Source organism: Leuresthes tenuis, unplaced genomic scaffold (genome assembly GCF_036924035.1).
Source record: "Leuresthes tenuis unplaced genomic scaffold, fLeuTen1.0.hap1 SCAF_1, whole genome shotgun sequence".
NCBI classification, from domain to species: Eukaryota; Metazoa; Chordata; class Actinopteri; order Atheriniformes; family Atherinopsidae; genus Leuresthes; species Leuresthes tenuis.
Genome location: NW_027325355.1, coordinates 2,013,927 through 2,030,222, shown reverse-complemented (window position 1 = coordinate 2,030,222; position 16,296 = coordinate 2,013,927). Strand labels below are relative to the sequence as shown.

Below are 16,296 nucleotides of genomic sequence, written 5' to 3'. Positions count from 1 at the left end.
CATGAGGAAGTTGGTCATCTTCAGCTGCTGCTGCTTTGTTGGCAGACACGAAGTGATATGAGAGTCTCAGTTTCAGCTGGAGAGAATAATCACGACAGGGAAGATGTTTCCACTACTTATCAGCCTTTCTTGGCAATTATCTGGTTGCATAGAGGAACCGTATGATTCCAGTACCTATACAGTTTATATTTGTCACAGACATTGTTGCTTACGGCCACACCACCCTGAATATGCCCGACCTCGTCTGATCTTGGAAACCAAGCAGGGTTGGGCCTGGTTAGTACTTGGATGGGAGACTGCTTGGGAATACCAGGTGCTGTAAGCTTTTTCTCTTCTCTCAACCACCTGCATGTCTTTTGTTGCAACGTCTGATCACCCTGTGACACATGAGGAAGTTGGTCATCTTCAGCTGCTGCTGCTTTGTTGGCAGACACGAAGTGATCTTAGAGTCTCATTTTCAAATGGAGAAAATTATCACGTCAGGGAACAAGATGTGCCCACTACATATCAGCCTTTCTCGGCAATTATCTTGTTACATAGAGGAACCATATGATTCCATTGCCTATATAATGCACATTTGTCACAGAGATTGTTGCTTACGGCCAAACCACCCTGAATATGTCTGACCTCGTCTGCTCTCAGAAGCCAAGGAGGGTTCGGCCTGGTTAGTACTTGGGTGGGAGACTGCTTGGGAATACCAGGTGCTGTAAGCTTTATCTCTTCTCTGGACCACCTGAATGTCTTTTGTTGCAACGTCTGATCACCCTGTGACACATGAGAAAGTTTGTCATCTTCAGCTTCTGCTGCTTTGTTGGCAGACACGAAGTGATCTGAGAGTCTCAGTTTCAGCTGAAGAGAATGATCACATCAGAGAAGATGATATGCCCACTACACATCAGCCTTTCTCGGCAATTATCTGGTTTCATAGAGGAAGTGTATGATTCCAGTACCTATATAATTCACATTTCTAACAAATATTGTTGCTTACCGCCACACCACCCTGAATGAGCCCCACCTTGTCTTATCCTGGAAGCCAAGCGGGGTTGGGTCTGGTTCGTACTTCAATGGGAGACTGCTTGGGAATACCAGGTGCTGTAAGCTTTTTCTCTTCTCTCTACCACCTGCATGTGTTTTGTTGCAACGTCTGATCACCCTGTGACACATGAGGAAGTTTGTCATCTTCAGCTGCTGCTGCTTTGTTGGCAGACACGAAGTGATCTGAGAGTCTCAGTTTCAACTGAAGAGAATAATAACGTCAGGGAAGAAGATGTGCCCACTACACATCAGCCTTTCTCGGCAATTATCTGGTTACATAGAGGAACTGTATGATTCCAGTACCTATATAATGCACATTTGTCACAGACATTGTTGCTTACGGCCACACCACCCTCAATATGCCTGACCTCGTCTGATCTCGGAAGCCAAGCACGGTTGGCCTGGTTAGTACTTGGGTGGGAGACTGCTTGGGAATACCAGGTGCTGTAAGCTTTATCTCTTCTCTGGACCACCTGAATGTCTTTTGTTGCAACGTCTGATCACCCTGTGACACATGAGGAAGTTGGTCATCTTCAGCTTCTGCTGCTTTGTTGGCAGACACGAAGTGATCTGAGAGTCTCAGTTTCAGCTGCAGAGAATAATAACGTCAGGGAAGAAGATGTGCCCACTACACATCAGCCTTTCTCGGCAATTATCTGGTTACATAGAAGAAGTGTATTTTTCCAGTACCTATATAATGCACATTTGTCACAGACATTGTTGCTTACGGCCACACCACCCTCAATATGCCTGACCTCGTCTGATCTCGGAAGCCAAGCACGGTTGGCCTGGTTAGTACTTGGGTGGGAGACTGCTTGGGAATACCAGGTGCTGTAAGCTTTATCTCTTCTCTGGACCACCTGAATGTCTTTTGTTGCAACGTCTGATCACCCTGTGACACATGAGGAAGTTGGTCATCTTCAGCTTCTGCTGCTTTGTTGGCAGACACGAAGTGATCTGAGAGTCTCAGTTTCAGCTGCAGAGAATAATCACGTCAGGGAAGAAGATGTGCCCACTACACATAAGCCTTTCTCTGCAATTATCTGGTTACATAGAGGAACCATATGATTCCAGTACCTATATAATGCACATTTGTCACAGACATTGTCGCTTACGGCCACACCACCCTGAACATGCCTGACCTCGTCTGATCTCGGTAGCCAAGCAAGGTTGGCCTGGTTAGTACTTGGGTGGGAGACTGCTTGGGAATACCAGGTGCTGTAAGCTTTTTCCCTTCTCTCTACCACCTGCATGTCTTTTGTTGCAACGTCTGATCACCCTGTGACACATGAGGAAGTTGGTCATCTTCAGCTGCTGCTGCTTTGTTGGCAGACACAAAGTGATCTGAGAGTCTTTTTTTCAGCTGGAGAGAATTATCACGTCAGGGAAGAAGATGTGCCCACTACATATCAGCCTTTCTCGGCAATTATCTGGTTACATAGAGGAAGTGTATGATTCCATTGCCTATATAATGCACATTTGTCACGGAGATTGTTACTTACGGCCAAACCACCCTGAATATGTCTGACCTTGTCTGATCTCGGAAGCCAAGGAGGGCTGGGCCTGGTTAGTACTTTGATGGAACACCGCTTGGGAATACCAGGTGCTGTAAGCTTTTTCTCTTCTCTCTACCACCTACATGTCTTTTGTTGCAATGTCTGATCGCCCTGTGACACATGAGGAAGTTGGTCATCTTCAGCTGCTGCTGCTTTGTTAGCAGACACGAAGTGATCTGAGAGTCTCAGTTTCAGCTACAGAGAATAATCACATCAAGGAAGAAGATGTGCCCACAACAAGTTAGCCTTTCTCTGCAATTATCTGGTTACATAGAGGAACTGTATTATTCCAGTACCTATATAATGCACATTTTTCACAGACATTGTTACTTACGGCCACACCACCCTGAATATGCCCGACCTCGACTGATCTCGGAAGCCAAGGAGGGCTGGGCCTGGTTAGTACTTGAATGGGAGACCCCTTGGGAATGTCAGGTGCTGTAAGCTTTTTCTCTTCTCTCTACCACCTGCATGTATTTTGTTGCAAGGTCTGATCGCCCTGTGACACATGAGGAAGTTGGTCATCTTCAGCTGCTGCTGCTTTGTTGGCAGACACGAAGTGATCTGAGAGTCTCATTTTCAGCTGGAGAGAATAATCACGTCAGGGAAGAAGATGTGCCCACTATTTATCAGCCTTTCTCTGCAATTATCTGGTTATATAGAGGAAACGTATGATTCCAGTACCTATACAATTTACATTTGTCACAGACATTGTTGCTTACGGCCACACCACCCTGAATATGTCTGACCTTGTCTGATCTCGGAAGCCAAGGAGGGCTGGGCCTGCTTAGTACTTTGATGGGACACCGCTTGGGAATACCAGGTGCTGTAAGCTTTTTCTCTTCTCTCTACCACCTACATGTCTTTTGTTGCAATGTCTGATCGCCCTGTGACACATGAGGAAGTTGGTCATCTTCAGCTGCTGCTGCTTTGTTAGCACACACGAAGTGATCTGAGAGTCTCATTTTCAGCTGAAGAGAATAATCACGTCAGGGAAGAAGATGTGCCCACTACACATCAGCCTTTCTCATCAATTATCTGGTTACATAGAGGAACCGTATGATTCCTGTACTTATATAATGCACATTTGTCACAGACATTGTTACTTACGGCCACACCACCCTGAATTTGTCTGATCTCGGAAGCCAAGCAGTGTTGGGCCTGGTTAGTACTTGGGTGGGAGACCGCTTGGGAATACCAGGTGCTGTAAGCTTTTTCTCTTCTCTCTACCACCTGCATGTGTTTTGTTGCAACGTCTGATCACCCTGTGACACATGAGGAAGTTGGTCATCTTCAGCTGCTGCTACTGCTTTGTTGGCAGACACGAAGTGATCTGAGAGTCTCAGTTTCAGCTGAAGAGAATGATCACATCAGAGAAGATGATATGCCCACTACACATCAGCCTTTCTCGGCAATTATCTGGTTTCATAGAGGAAGTATATGATTCCAGTACCTATATAATTCACATTTGTAACAAATATTGTTGCTTACCGCCACACCACCCTGAATAAGCCCCACCTTGTCTTATCCTGGAAGCCAAGCAGGGTTGGGTTGGGTCTGGTTCGTACTTCAATGGGAGACTGCTTGGGAATACCAGGTGCTGTAAGCTTCTTCTCTACTCTCTACCACCTTCATGTCTTTTGTGGCAACGTCTGATCCTCCTGTGACACATGAGGAAGTTGGTCATCTTCAGCTGCTGCTGCTTCTTTGTTGGCAGACACGAAGTGATCTGAGAGTCTCAGTTTCAGCTGCAGAGAATAATCACATCAGGGAAGAAGATGTGCCCACTACAAGTCAGCCTTTCTCGGCAATTATCTGGTTACATAGAGGAAGTGTATGATTCCAGTACCTATATAATGCACATTTGTCACAGATATTGTTGCTTACGGCCACACCACCCTGAATAAGCCCGACCTCGTCTGATCTTGGAAGTCAAGCAGGTTTGGGCCTGGTTAGTACTTGGATGGGAGACTGCTTGGGAATACCAGGTGCTGTAAGCTTTTTCTCTTCTCTCTACCACCTGCATGTCTTTTGTTGCAACGTCTGATCACCCTGTGACACATGAGGAAGTTGGTCATCTTCAGCTGCTGCTGCTTTGTTGGCAGACACAAAGTGATCTGAGAGTCTCATTTTCAGCTGGAGAGAATTATCACGTCAAGGAAGAAGATGTGCCCACTACATATCAGCCTTTCTCGGCAATTATCTGGTTACATAGAGGAAGTGTATGATTCCATTGCCTATATAATGCACATTTGTCACGGAGATTGTTACTTACGGCCAAACCACCCTGAATATGTCTGACCTTGTCTGATCTTGGAAGCCAAGGAGGGCTGGGCCTGGTTAGTACTTTGATGGGACACCGCTTGGGAATACCAGGTGCTGTAAGCTTTTTCTCTACCACCTACATGTCTTTTGTTGTAATGTCTGATCGCCCTGTGACACATGAGGAAGTTGGTCATCTTCAGCTGCTGCTGCTTTGTTAGCAGACACGAAGTGATCTGAGAGTCTCAGTTTCAGCTGCAGAGAATAATCACATCAAGGAAGAAGATGTGCCCACAACAAGTTAGCCTTTCTCTGCAATTATCTGGTTACATAGAGGAACTGTATTATTCCAGTACCTATATAATGCACATTTTTCACAGACATTGTTACTTACGGCCACATCACCCTGAATATGCCCGACCTCGTCTGATCTCGGAAGCCAAGGAAGGCTGGGCCTGGTTAGTACTTGAATGGGAGACTCCTTGGGAATGCCAGGTGCTGTAAGCTTTTTCTCTTCTCTCTACCACCTGCATGTATTTTGTTGCAAGGTCTGATCGCCCTGTGACACATAAGGAAGTTGGTCATCTTCAGCTGCTGCTGCTTTGTTGGCAGACACGAAGTGATCTGAGAGTCTCATTTTCAGCTGGAGAGAATAATCACGTCAGGGAAGAAGATGTGCCCACTATTTATCAGCCTTTCTCTGCAATTATCTGGTTATATAGAGGAAACGTATGATTCCAGTACCTATACAATTTACATTTGTCACAGACATTGTTGCTTACGGCCACACCACCCTGAATAAGCCCGACCTCGTCTGATCTCGGAAGCCAAGCAGGGTTGTGCCTGGTTAGTACTTGGATGGGAGACCCCTTGGGATTATCAGGTGCTGTAAGCTTTTTCTCTTCTCTCAACCACCTGCATGTCTTTTGTTGCAACGTCTGATCACCCTGTGACACATGAGGAAGTTGGTCATCTTCAGTTTCTGCTGCTTTGTTGGCAGACACGAAGTGATCTTAGAGTCTCATTTTCAGCTGGAGAAAATTATCACGTCAGGGAACAAGATGTGCCCACTACATATCAGCCTTTCTTGGCAATTATCTGGTTGCATAGAGGAACCGTATGATTCCAGTACCTATATAATGCACATTTGTCACAGACATTGTTACTTACGGCCACACCACCCTGAATATGCCCAACCTCGTCTGATCTCAGAACCCAAGCAGGGTTGGGCCTGATTAGTACTTGAATGGGAGACTGCTTGGGAATACCAGGTGCTGTAAGCTTTTTCTCTTCTCTCTACCACCTGCATGTCTTTTGTTGCAATGTCTGATCGCCCTGTGACACATGAGGAAGTTGGTCATCTTCAGCTGCTGCTGCTTTGTTGGCAGACACGAAGTGATATGAGAGTCTCAGTTTCAGCTGGAGAGAATAATCACATCAGGGAAGATGTTTCCACTACTTATCAGCCTTTCTTGGCAATTATCTGGTTGCATAGAGGAACCGTATGATTCCAGTACCTATACAGTTTATATTTGTCACAGACATTGTTGCTTACGGCCACACCACCCTGAATATGCCCGACCTCGTCTGATCTCAGAACCCAAGCAGGGTTGGGCCTGATTAGTACTTGAATGGGAGACTGCTTGGGAATACCAGGTGCTGTAAGCTTTTTCTCTTCTCTCAACCACCTGCATGTCTTTTGTTGCAACGCCTGATCACCCTGTGACACATTAGGAAGTTGGTCATCTTCAGCTGCTGCTGCTTTGTTGGCAGACACGAAGTGATCTTAGAGTCTCATTTTCAGCTGGAGAAAATTATCACGTCAGGGAACAAGATGTGCCCACTACATATCAGCCTTTTTCGGCAATTATCTTGTTACATAGAGGAACCATATGATTCCATTGCCTATATAATGCACATTTGTCACAGAGATTGTTGCTTACGGCCAAACCACCCTGAATATGTCTGACCTCGTCTGATCTCAGAAGCCAAGGAGGGTTGGGCCTGGTTAGTACTTTGATGAGAGACCGCTTGGGATTACGAGGTGCTGTAAGCTTTTTCTCTTCTCTCTACCACCTGCATGTCTTTTGTTGCAACGTCTGATCGCCCTGTGACACATGAGGAAGTTGGTCATCTTCAGCTGCTGCTGCTTTGTTGGCAGACACAAAGTGATCTGAGAGTCTCAGTTTCAGCTGAAGAGAATAATCACATCAGGGAAGAAGATGTGCCCACTACATATCAGCCTTTCTCGGCAATTATCTGGTTACATAGAGGAAGTGTATGATTCCATTGCCTATATAATGCACATTTGTCACGGAGATTGTTACTTACGGCCAAACCACCCTGAATATGTCTGACCTTGTCTGATCTTGGAAGCCAAGGAGGGCTGGGCCTGGTTAGTACTTTGATGGGACACCGCTTGGGAATACCAGGTGCTGTAAGCTTTTTCTCTACCACCTACATGTCTTTTGTTGTAATGTCTGATCGCCCTGTGACACATGAGGAAGTTGGTCATCTTCAGCTGCTGCTGCTTTGTTAGCAGACACGAAGTGATCTGAGAGTCTCATTTTCAGCTGGAGAGAATAATCACATCAAGGAAGAAGATGTGCCCACAACAAGTTAGCCTTTCTCTGCAATTATCTGGTTACATAGAGGAACTGTATTATTCCAGTACCTATATAATGCACATTTTTCACAGACATTGTTACTTACGGCCACACCACCCTGAATATGCCCGACCTCGACTGATCTCGGAAGCCAAGGAGGGCTGGGCCTGGTTAGTACTTGAATGGGAGACCCCTTGGGAATGCCAGGTGCTGTAAGCTTTTTCTCTTCTCTCTACCACCTGCATGTATTTTGTTGCAAGGTCTGATCGCCCTGTGACACATAAGGAAGTTGGTCATCTTCAGCTGCTGCTGCTTTGTTGGCAGACACGAAGTGATCTGAGAGTCTCATTTTCAGCTGGAGAGAATAATCACGTCAGGGAAGAAGATGTGCCCACTATTTATCAGCCTTTCTCTGCAATTATCTGGTTATATAGAGGAAACGTATGATTCCAGTACCTATACAATTTACATTTGTCACAGACATTGTTGCTTACGGCCACACCACCCTGAATAAGCCCGACCTCGTCTGATCTCGGAAGCCAAGCAGGGTTGTGCCTGGTTAGTACTTGGATGGGAGACCGCTTGGGATTATCAGGTGCTGTAAGCTTTTTCTCTTCTCTCAACCACCTGCATGTCTTTTGTTGCAACGTCTGATCACCCTGTGACACATGAGGAAGTTGGTCATCTTCAGTTTCTGCTGCTTTGTTGGCAGACACGAAGTGATCTTAGAGTCTCATTTTCAGCTGGAGAAAATTATCACGTCAGGGAACAAGATGTGCCCACTACATATCAGCCTTTCTTGGCAATTATCTGGTTGCATAGAGGAACCGTATGATTCCAGTACCTATATAATGCACATTTGTCACAGACATTGTTACTTACGGCCACACCACCCTGAATATGCCCAACCTCGTCTGATCTCAGAACCCAAGCAGGGTTGGGCCTGATTAGTACTTGAATGGGAGACTGCTTGGGAATACCAGGTGCTGTAAGCTTTTTCTCTTCTCTCTACCACCTGCATGTCTTTTGTTGCAATGTCTGATCGCCCTGTGACACATGAGGAAGTTGGTCATCTTCAGCTGCTGCTGCTTTGTTGGCAGACACGAAGTGATATGAGAGTCTCAGTTTCAGCTGGAGAGAATAATCACATCAGGGAAGATGTTTCCACTACTGATCAGCCTTTCTTGGCAATTATCTGGTTGCATAGAGGAACCGTATGATTCCAGTACCTATACAGTTTATATTTGTCACAGACATTGTTGCTTACGGCCACACCACCCTGAATATGCCCGACCTCGTCTGATCTTGGAAGCCAAGCAGGGTTGGGCCTGGTTAGTACTTGGATGGGAGACCGCTTGGGAATACCAGGTGCTGTAAGCTTTTTCTCTTCTCTCAACCACCTGCATGTCTTTTGTTGCAACGCCTGATCACCCTGTGACACATTAGGAAGTTGGTCATCTTCAGCTGCTGCTGCTTTGTTGGCAGACACGAAGTGATCTTAGAGTCTCATTTTCAGCTGGAGAAAATTATCACGTCAGGGAACAAGATGTGCCCACTACATATCAGCCTTTTTCGGCAATTATCTTGTTACATAGAGGAACCATATGATTCCATTGCCTATATAATGCACATTTGTCACAGAGATTGTTGCTTACGGCCAAACCACCCTGAATATGTCTGACCTCGTCTGATCTCAGAAGCCAAGGAGGGTTGGGCCTGGTTAGTACTTTGATGAGAGACCGCTTGGGATTACGAGGTGCTGTAAGCTTTTTCTCTTCTCTCTACCACCTGCATGTCTTTTGTTGCAACGTCTGATCGCCCTGTGACACATGAGGAAGTTGGTCATCTTCAGCTGCTGCTGCTTTGTTGGCAGACACAAAGTGATCTGAGAGTCTCAGTTTCAGCTGAAGAGAATAATCACATCAGGGAAGAAGATGTGCCCACTACAAGTTAGCCTTTCTTGGCAATTATCTGGTTGCATAGAGGAACCGTATGATTCCAGTACCTATATAATGCATATTTGTCACAGACATTGCTACTTTCGGCCACACCACCCTGAATATGCCCGACCTAGTATGATCTCGGAACCCAAGCAGGGTTGGGCCTGGTTAGTACTTGAATGGGAGACCGCTTGGGAATACCAGGTGCTGTAAATTTTTTCTCTTCTCTCTACCACCTGCATGTCTTTTGTTGCAATGTCTGATCATCCTGTGACACATGAGGAAGTTGGTCATCTTCAGCTGCTGCTGCTTTGTTGGCAGACACGAAGTGATCTTAGAGTCTCAGTTTCAGCTGCAGAGAATAATCACATCAGGGAAGAAGATGTGCCCACTACAAGTTAGCCTTTCTTGGCAATTATCTGGTTGCATAGAGGAACCGTATGATTCCAGTACCTATATAATGCACATTTGTCACAGACATTGTTACTTACGGCCACACCACCCTGAATATGCCCGACCTCGTCTGATCTCAGAACCCAAGCAGGGTTGGGCCTTGTTAGTACTTGAATGGGAGACTGCTTGGGAATACCAGGTGCTGTAAGCTTTTTCTCTTCTCTCTACCACCTGCATGTCTTTTGTTGCAATGTCTGATCGCCCTTTGACACATGAGGAAGTTGGTCATCTTCAGCTGCTGCTGCTTTGTTGGCAGACACGAAGTGATATGAGAGTCTCAGTTTCAGCTGGAGAGAATAATCACGACAGGGAAGATGTTTCCACTACTTATCAGCCTTTCTTGGCAATTATCTGGTTGCATAGAGGAACCGTATGATTCCAGTACCTATACAGTTTATATTTGTCACAGACATTGTTGCTTACGGCCACACCACCCTGAATATGCCCGACCTCGTCTGATCTTGGAAACCAAGCAGGGTTGGGCCTGGTTAGTACTTGGATGGGAGACTGCTTGGGAATACCAGGTGCTGTAAGCTTTTTCTCTTCTCTCAACCACCTGCATGTCTTTTGTTGCAACGTCTGATCACCCTGTGACACATGAGGAAGTTGGTCATCTTCAGCTGCTGCTGCTTTGTTGGCAGACACGAAGTGATCTTAGAGTCTCATTTTCAAATGGAGAAAATTATCACGTCAGGGAACAAGATGTGCCCACTACATATCAGCCTTTCTCGGCAATTATCTTGTTACATAGAGGAACCATATGATTCCATTGCCTATATAATGCACATTTGTCACAGAGATTGTTGCTTACGGCCAAACCACCCTGAATATGTCTGACCTCGTCTGCTCTCAGAAGCCAAGGAGGGTTCGGCCTGGTTAGTACTTGGGTGGGAGACTGCTTGGGAATACCAGGTGCTGTAAGCTTTATCTCTTCTCTGGACCACCTGAATGTCTTTTGTTGCAACGTCTGATCACCCTGTGACACATGAGGAAGTTTGTCATCTTCAGCTTCTGCTGCTTTGTTGGCAGACACGAAGTGATCTGAGAGTCTCAGTTTCAGCTGAAGAGAATGATCACATCAGAGAAGATGATATGCCCACTACACATCAGCCTTTCTCGGCAATTATCTGGTTTCATAGAGGAAGTGTATGATTCCAGTACCTATATAATTCACATTTCTAACAAATATTGTTGCTTACCGCCACACCACCCTGAATAAGCCCCACCTTGTCTTATCCTGGAAGCCAAGCGGGGTTGGGTCTGGTTCGTACTTCAATGGGAGACTGCTTGGGAATACCAGGTGCTGTAAGCTTTTTCTCTTCTCTCTACCACCTGCATGTGTTTTGTTGCAACGTCTGATCACCCTGTGACACATGAGGAAGTTTGTCATCTTCAGCTGCTGCTGCTTTGTTGGCAGACACGAAGTGATCTGAGAGTCTCAGTTTCAACTGAAGAGAATAATAACGTCAGGGAAGAAGATGTGCCCACTACACATCAGCCTTTCTCGGCAATTATCTGGTTACATAGAGGAACTGTATGATTCCAGTACCTATATAATGCACATTTGTCACAGACATTGTTGCTTACGGCCACACCACCCTCAATATGCCTGACCTCGTCTGATCTCGGAAGCCAAGCACGGTTGGCCTGGTTAGTACTTGGGTGGGAGACTGCTTGGGAATACCAGGTGCTGTAAGCTTTATCTCTTCTCTGGACCACCTGAATGTCTTTTGTTGCAACGTCTGATCACCCTGTGACACATGAGGAAGTTGGTCATCTTCAGCTTCTGCTGCTTTGTTGGCAGACACGAAGTGATCTGAGAGTCTCAGTTTCAGCTGCAGAGAATAATAACGTCAGGGAAGAAGATGTGCCCACTACACATCAGCCTTTCTCGGCAATTATCTGGTTACATAGAAGAAGTGTATTTTTCCAGTACCTATATAATGCACATTTGTCACAGACATTGTTGCTTACGGCCACACCACCCTCAATATGCCTGACCTCGTCTGATCTCGGAAGCCAAGCACGGTTGGCCTGGTTAGTACTTGGGTGGGAGACTGCTTGGGAATACCAGGTGCTGTAAGCTTTATCTCTTCTCTGGACCACCTGAATGTCTTTTGTTGCAACGTCTGATCACCCTGTGACACATGAGGAAGTTGGTCATCTTCAGCTTCTGCTGCTTTGTTGGCAGACACGAAGTGATCTGAGAGTCTCAGTTTCAGCTGCAGAGAATAATCACGTCAGGGAAGAAGATGTGCCCACTACACATAAGCCTTTCTCTGCAATTATCTGGTTACATAGAGGAACCATATGATTCCAGTACCTATATAATGCACATTTGTCACAGACATTGTCGCTTACGGCCACACCACCCTGAACATGCCTGACCTCGTCTGATCTCGGAAGCCAAGCAAGGTTGGCCTGGTTAGTACTTGGGTGGGAGACTGCTTGGGAATACCAGGTGCTGTAAGCTTTATCTCTTCTCTGGACCACCTAAATGTCTTTTGTTGCAACGTCTGATCACCCTGTGACACATGAGGAAGTTGGTCATCTTCAGCTGCTGCTGCTTTGTTGGCAGACACGAAGTGATCTGAGAGTCTCAGTTTCAGCTGCAGAGAATAATCACGTCAGGGAAGAAGATGTGCCCACTACACATAAGCCTTTCTCTGCAATTATCTGGTTACATAGAGGAAGTGTATGATTCCAGTACTTAGCAGCCACCACCCCAAGGCCCCTAAGGGACCCCGCCCCACACCGCAAGACAGCCCCACCTGCAAGCCCCCAAAACTGCCCTCCAAGCCTGACACACAGTCCCCCCCAACAATGACCAACCCGGTCCCCACGACCCGAGAGACCACCAGACGCCCGAAGCCACACAGTTAATCAGCGGGGACCAGAGAGAATGAAATTCAGCCAATTGATGTTTTAAGGAGGCAGACATTGTTCCCATGCTAATATAATCTAAAAGAACATTTCTAAACAGGTTAATACACAGACTGTTTTTCGCTTTCCAGTTCATGAGAATAGTTTTCTTTGCGATACATAACACTGCGAGGACCATGCAAACAAGCAGAGAAAAAACAAACACACAAACAAACAAAAACAAGCACAAGTAGTGGCAATCGCATACAACACAACTGTGCATATAGATGACCTGAGGCGACATGGTAATACATCAACTGCTACTGGACTAATGAATGTGTATTGTGTGTGTGTGTGTGTGTGTGTGTGAGAACATGCAACACCCATGGCACAGGACCTACATGATAACCGTTCTTACTTATGAGTGTATAAGTGTACACGGCCACAATCCACAGCCCCCCCAAGCAATCAGAAACAGGCAGAGAGGCCCACAAGACCCAGGCCACCAGCAGCCCCCACGGAGCACAGAACCCAGGATGCCCACCGCAGGGACAACCACGCATCCACTCAGAAGACAGCAGTGGAAGCCCCCGGACAGAGCCCCCATAAGCATAGGGCAGAGGCGCCCGGGAGCCAGGGGCAACAGCCCACCGACCCCACCAGGCCCCAGCCGCCCAGACATGGGCCGTGCACCGGACCCGGCCCCAGGAGCCCGAGCGCCCCAAAACCCCCCGGCAGAGGCCCCACCCAATACCCGGGAGGGCCAAGCGCCCCAGACAGCCACGCAGTGGGTCAGCGCCTGCCCCAGTGCCCCTGGCCAAGAGCCCTGGCAGTCAAGACGTGCCCACAGGTGGGTGAAGTCGCGAGGAGTGGGGAGAGGCAACGCCGCCCCCCCATTGGGAGAAGCACAGGCAGGCCAGGCGACAGCAAGTCCCAGACCCAGGCCCAATCATCACCACACACACTTTCACGTCCCATACATCCACACATCCACACGTCATCCCTCCCTTGACTCCGCTGGGGTCTAGCACAGTGGGCACACCATGGGGCCAGCAGCCCCCCAGCCACCACAGACCCTGAACCAGCAGAATAATTAATTCCTCCTGGCCACTCCTTCCCGAGCAGCAACCAGGAAGTAGGGGTGTGAGAAGACCCCTCCCCTCACCCTTCTGGCTCTTCAATATTTTCTAATAGTGAGCGATTAAAATTGAGGGGCAGCCAACCTTGTAGAACTGGGAGCGCGGCCCTCTGGGCAGCCTACATACCCAAAGAGCCCCGTCCACCAGATGCCACTCAGTGCAACCACCCCCCAAGACCTAATGTGTGTGTGTGTGTTTGATAAGTAGTGATGTCTAAGGTGTAATTAAAACAGGGGCGGGGAACTGCAGAGTGCAGCCAAGGGGACCACCTACGTGGTCCCATCCACTACACCCCACAGAACACACACGCCCCCCAAAACCCTTCATGTGTGAGTGTGTGCTGTGTACAGGAGCCAAAAGGGAGAGGGTATGGGGATATACACCGGGGGAGCTACTCTCCCCCGGAGAGGGCTGCCAGGGCCTGGCTGCAATAGGCACCCCCGCTACCTGGGACCCAGCACAGGGCAGGAGGGCCTGATGTCCACCAGGCTCGGGGCTTGCAGCGACCATATTCCGGGAGCTACTGTACCCCCAGAAGGTACCCACCCCGCCCAACCCCACTCAACCCAACCCCATCCCACCCCGGAGGACCTCTACAAAAAAACAAACAAACCACCCGGTCACACCAGACGCAGCAGCCCGGGCCTGAGACCCACCATCACCCAGGCCCCCCCCTCAACAGAGGAAAAGCACCCCCCCACCGCACGCCCCAACAGCCTAAAGAAAACAACCACCTGCGGATACCCTGGAGGTCCCAGAGCAACAAGCCTGGCACCAGGACCTGCACCAACCCACCCATACTGTGGCATGTCCAGGGCAACCCAGCCCCCCCGGGCGCAAGGCAGCGCCCAGCCACCAGGGCCCAGGCCCAGCACCACCACCCACGCCAGAGCGGCCCAGCCACCCGGTACAGAGCCAGCAGCCACCACCCCAAGGCCCCTAAGGGACCCCGCCCCACACAGCAAGACATCCCCACCCGCAAGCCCCCAAAACTGCCCTCCAAGCCCGACACACAGTCCCCCCCAGCAATGACCAACCCGGTCCCCACGACCCGAGAGACCACCAGACGCCCAAAGCCACACAGCCCCCCCCAGCACACACCCAACCGCCCAGAGCGACGGGACAGCAACCCACCACCACCACTATGTGATAAAGCTAATCAGCGGGGACCAGAGAGAATGAAATTCAGCCAATTGATGTTTTGAGGAGGCAGACATTGTTTCCATGCTAATATAATCTAAAATAACATTTCTAAACTGCTTAATACACAGACTGTTTTTCGCTTTCCAGGTCATGAGAATAGTTTTCTTTGCGATACATAACACTGCGAGGACCATGCAAACAAGCAGAGAAAAAACAAACACACAAACAAACAAAAACAAGCACAAGTAGTGGCAATCGCATACAACACAACTGTGCATATAGATGACCTGAGGCGACATGGTAATACATCAACTGCTACTGGACTAATGAATGTGTATTGTGTGTGTGTGAGAACATGCAACACCCATGGCACAGGACCTACATGATAACCGTTCTTACTTATGAGTGTATAAGTGTACACGGCCACAATCCACAGCCCCCCCAAGCAATCAGAAACAGGCAGAGAGGCCCACAAGACCCAGGCCACCAGCAGCCCCCACGGAGCACAGAACCCAGGATACCCACCGCAGGGACAAGCACGCATCCACCCAGAAGACAGCAGTGGAAGCCCCCGGACAGAGCCCCCATAAGCATAGGGCAGAGGCGCCCGGGAGCCAGGGGCAACAGCCCACCGACCCCACCAGGCCCCAGCAGCCCAGACATGGGCCGTGCACCGGACCCGGCCCCAGGAGCCCGAGCGCCCCAAAACCCCCCGGCAGAGGCCCCACCCAATACCCGGGAGGGCCAAGCACCCCAGACAGCCATGCAGTGGGTCAGCGCCTGCCTCAGTGCCCCTGGCCAAGAGCCCTGGCAGTCAAGACGTGCCCACAGGTGGGTGAAGTCGCGAGGAGTGGGGAGAGGCAACGCCGCCCCCCCATTGGGAGAAGCACAGGCAGGCCAGGCGACAGCAAGTCCCAGACCCAGGCCCAATCATCACCACACACACTTTCACGTCCCATACATCACCACGTCATCCCTCCCTTGACTCCGCTGGGGTCTAGCACAGTGGGCACACCATGGGGCCAGCAGCCCCCCAGCCACCACAGACCCTGAACCAGCAGAATAATTAATTCCTCCTGGCCACTCCTTCCCGAGCAGCAACCAGGAAGCAGGGGTGTGAGAAGACCCCTCCCCTCACCCTTCTGGCTCTTCAATATTTTCTAATAGTGAGCGATTAAAATTGAGGGGCAGCCAACCTTGTAGAACTGGGAGCGCGGCCCTCTGGGCAGCCTACATACCCAAAGAGCCCCGTCCACCAGATGCCACTCAGTGCAACCACCCCCCAAGACCTAATGTGTGT

General features: G+C 48.8%; 3 non-coding genes and 26 pseudogenes across 3 annotated transcripts; all 29 read left to right on the top strand.

Moving 5' to 3' along the window:
- Positions 1–206: 206 nt before the first annotated feature.
- Positions 207–325, top strand: LOC140297518 (5S ribosomal RNA). The gene has a single exon (XR_011913245.1). It is a non-coding gene; the product is annotated as a 5S ribosomal RNA (ribosomal RNA).
- A 269-nt stretch (positions 326–594) lies between these two features.
- LOC140291416 (5S ribosomal RNA) lies at positions 595–713 on the top strand (annotated as a pseudogene).
- Positions 714–1,370: 657 nt separating this feature from the next.
- LOC140293397 (5S ribosomal RNA) lies at positions 1,371–1,488 on the top strand (annotated as a pseudogene).
- A 269-nt stretch (positions 1,489–1,757) lies between these two features.
- Positions 1,758–1,875, top strand: LOC140293396 (5S ribosomal RNA; annotated as a pseudogene).
- A 269-nt stretch (positions 1,876–2,144) lies between these two features.
- LOC140291602 (5S ribosomal RNA) lies at positions 2,145–2,262 on the top strand (annotated as a pseudogene).
- A 269-nt stretch (positions 2,263–2,531) lies between these two features.
- On the top strand, positions 2,532–2,650 carry LOC140295267 (5S ribosomal RNA; annotated as a pseudogene).
- A 269-nt stretch (positions 2,651–2,919) lies between these two features.
- On the top strand, positions 2,920–3,038 carry LOC140284889 (5S ribosomal RNA; annotated as a pseudogene).
- Positions 3,039–3,307: 269 nt separating this feature from the next.
- On the top strand, positions 3,308–3,426 carry LOC140294068 (5S ribosomal RNA; annotated as a pseudogene).
- Positions 3,427–3,695: 269 nt separating this feature from the next.
- On the top strand, positions 3,696–3,804 carry LOC140296284 (5S ribosomal RNA; annotated as a pseudogene).
- Positions 3,805–4,472: 668 nt separating this feature from the next.
- On the top strand, positions 4,473–4,591 carry LOC140297639 (5S ribosomal RNA; annotated as a pseudogene).
- Positions 4,592–4,860: 269 nt separating this feature from the next.
- On the top strand, positions 4,861–4,979 carry LOC140295581 (5S ribosomal RNA; annotated as a pseudogene).
- A 262-nt stretch (positions 4,980–5,241) lies between these two features.
- LOC140292665 (5S ribosomal RNA) lies at positions 5,242–5,360 on the top strand (annotated as a pseudogene).
- A 269-nt stretch (positions 5,361–5,629) lies between these two features.
- Positions 5,630–5,748, top strand: LOC140319057 (5S ribosomal RNA; annotated as a pseudogene).
- Positions 5,749–6,017: 269 nt separating this feature from the next.
- On the top strand, positions 6,018–6,136 carry LOC140291993 (5S ribosomal RNA; annotated as a pseudogene).
- Positions 6,137–6,402: 266 nt separating this feature from the next.
- On the top strand, positions 6,403–6,521 carry LOC140309078 (5S ribosomal RNA; annotated as a pseudogene).
- Positions 6,522–6,790: 269 nt separating this feature from the next.
- Positions 6,791–6,909, top strand: LOC140295338 (5S ribosomal RNA; annotated as a pseudogene).
- A 269-nt stretch (positions 6,910–7,178) lies between these two features.
- Positions 7,179–7,297, top strand: LOC140295580 (5S ribosomal RNA; annotated as a pseudogene).
- A 262-nt stretch (positions 7,298–7,559) lies between these two features.
- LOC140272731 (5S ribosomal RNA) lies at positions 7,560–7,678 on the top strand (annotated as a pseudogene).
- A 269-nt stretch (positions 7,679–7,947) lies between these two features.
- Positions 7,948–8,066, top strand: LOC140317969 (5S ribosomal RNA; annotated as a pseudogene).
- A 269-nt stretch (positions 8,067–8,335) lies between these two features.
- LOC140291992 (5S ribosomal RNA) lies at positions 8,336–8,454 on the top strand (annotated as a pseudogene).
- Positions 8,455–8,720: 266 nt separating this feature from the next.
- On the top strand, positions 8,721–8,839 carry LOC140272651 (5S ribosomal RNA). Its single transcript, XR_011907966.1, has one exon. It is a non-coding gene; the product is annotated as a 5S ribosomal RNA (ribosomal RNA).
- Positions 8,840–9,108: 269 nt separating this feature from the next.
- On the top strand, positions 9,109–9,227 carry LOC140295337 (5S ribosomal RNA; annotated as a pseudogene).
- Positions 9,228–9,496: 269 nt separating this feature from the next.
- Positions 9,497–9,615, top strand: LOC140289033 (5S ribosomal RNA; annotated as a pseudogene).
- Positions 9,616–9,884: 269 nt separating this feature from the next.
- Positions 9,885–10,003, top strand: LOC140291617 (5S ribosomal RNA; annotated as a pseudogene).
- A 266-nt stretch (positions 10,004–10,269) lies between these two features.
- Positions 10,270–10,388, top strand: LOC140297516 (5S ribosomal RNA). Its single transcript, XR_011913244.1, has one exon. It is a non-coding gene; the product is annotated as a 5S ribosomal RNA (ribosomal RNA).
- A 269-nt stretch (positions 10,389–10,657) lies between these two features.
- On the top strand, positions 10,658–10,776 carry LOC140291414 (5S ribosomal RNA; annotated as a pseudogene).
- A 657-nt stretch (positions 10,777–11,433) lies between these two features.
- LOC140293394 (5S ribosomal RNA) lies at positions 11,434–11,551 on the top strand (annotated as a pseudogene).
- Positions 11,552–11,820: 269 nt separating this feature from the next.
- LOC140293393 (5S ribosomal RNA) lies at positions 11,821–11,938 on the top strand (annotated as a pseudogene).
- Positions 11,939–12,207: 269 nt separating this feature from the next.
- Positions 12,208–12,325, top strand: LOC140289360 (5S ribosomal RNA; annotated as a pseudogene).
- The last annotated feature ends 3,971 nt before the right edge of the window (positions 12,326–16,296 follow it).